Source organism: Tachyglossus aculeatus, chromosome X2 (assembly GCF_015852505.1).
Source record: "Tachyglossus aculeatus isolate mTacAcu1 chromosome X2, mTacAcu1.pri, whole genome shotgun sequence".
Classification (NCBI taxonomy): Eukaryota; Metazoa; Chordata; class Mammalia; order Monotremata; family Tachyglossidae; genus Tachyglossus; species Tachyglossus aculeatus.
This window is the reverse complement of record NC_052100.1, coordinates 8,778,288-8,780,160: the sequence shown is the minus strand read 5'-3', so window position 1 is coordinate 8,780,160 and position 1,873 is coordinate 8,778,288.

Sequence of the window (1,873 nt, the reverse complement as noted above, 5' to 3'; positions counted from 1 at the left end):
GTTTGTGGTCGGGTTTCCTGTTGCGCCTCTGCCTGTGGGGAAGCCCCCAAAACAACCCCAGCCCCCAGACTTTCGAACGCTGAACTCCCCCTCCCACCTCTTCCACACATTTAGGCCGAGGAAAGGATTGGGGGAATTTCAATTCCTGGGGGCAGCGAGCTGGTCCGAGCACCGAAATTTCCTTCCCTTGGGGCACTGGAGCCAGTGCAGGGGCGGAGGGAGATTTCCACGTGGGATAGAACAGAATTCGTGCTGGAGGCACCTCCGTGAGGTGGTCAGTGGTCAAAAGGCCAGTAGCCAAGTTCCCTGGGGTGAGAATCCCATGGTCAGTCTGGTCTAGGAATCTGTGACACCAGGACACTTGGAACAACCTTGCGATTGATGGCAGCTCTTCGGGACGGACCATCTAACAACCCCAACCTGCCGCAGCCTTTATACTCCTAACTGTCTTTCTAGTGACCCAGCCTGGGCTGCTTGTCCACGGATCCCTCCAAAATCCTCTCACCATTATTTCTGGCTGCACGGTTTCCTGTGAAGGGGTCCGCTTGCTGCCCCTTATATTTCCTCCAACCCACTGGGAAAAGAAGTGCTTTCCTTTGTGTTGAAACTGCCACCCTCCCCTTCAATGGGTGCCCCCTCGTTTTCCCGTTGACACCACTCAGTATCCTGGAAACCTCAGTCCCGTCTCCTTTCTCGGCCTGTACTTGTCCTGACTGTGGAGTCCTGACCTTCTCAGTCTTCTTTCAGAAACTACTCTGTCCCCCGATCACCTGGTTGACCTTTTCTGACCTTCCTCTTCTTCTTTATGGTATGTGTTAAGCACTTACTATGTGCCAGGCACTGTATTAAGTGCTGGGGTAGATACAAGCTAATCAGTTTGGACAGAATCCAGGTCCCACACGGGGCTCACAGTCTTAATCCCCATTTTACAGATCAGGGTACTGAGGCACAGAGAAGTTAGTGACTTACCCAAGGTCACAGAGCAGACAAGCGGCAGGGCCGGGATTAGAACCCAGGTCCTGCTGACTCCCAGGCTCTATCCACTAGGCCACGCTGCTTCTGCCTCTATTAGGTCCTCCTTCGGCTGCAGCGAGCAAAACTGCATGTAGAGTCCAGGGTGCCGGGATCGGACCGCGGTTTTATATGGTGGTAGACTATAAGCTCCTAGTGGGCAAGAGTCGTGTCTACCAGCTCTATAGTAGTGTACTGTCCCAAGTGCTTAGTTCAGTGCTCTGTACCCAGTCAGCATTCAGTAAATACCACTGATTGATTGGTAGAACAGTGCTCTCTGTTTTGGTTTCCTTACCCCTTCCTGATGATGTCAGCCAGCATTCAGTTGGCCTTTTTGGCTGCTGCGAAATGCTGGGCCGCTGCCATGACCTAACTGTTCATTTAACAGAAGACTCCATGATCTTCCCTGACTTGGGACTGATATCTCAGGTCTCATCCCCCTGGAGTTGTAATTTAGATTACTTCCCTGGCTCACACCGCTGCCCAGCAGCTCATCTGGTCAGAAGCCCTTAAACACCCTTGACCCCTCCCCGCCCCCACCCCACCCCAGAGATTTGGGCACTCAAATTTACACCACTACAGCAAAGCTCAGAGGAATGAAGAGAGAGGAATGAAGAAATGAGGCATGGAGACACAAGTGGGAATGGAGAGGGTGGAGAAAATGAGGCGAATACACAGACGACCAGATAAAATTGGGGGGTAGAGAGACATAGAGACATAGGTGGGAATGGAGAAACCATGGCCCAGAGGAGTGGGGGAGAAGAGAGAGAGAGATGGAGACAGAAATGGGAACAGAGACACAGGCCCAGAGAAAGAGATACAGCTCAAAGAGTCACTGAGGGGAAACAAAAAGACAGGGAGA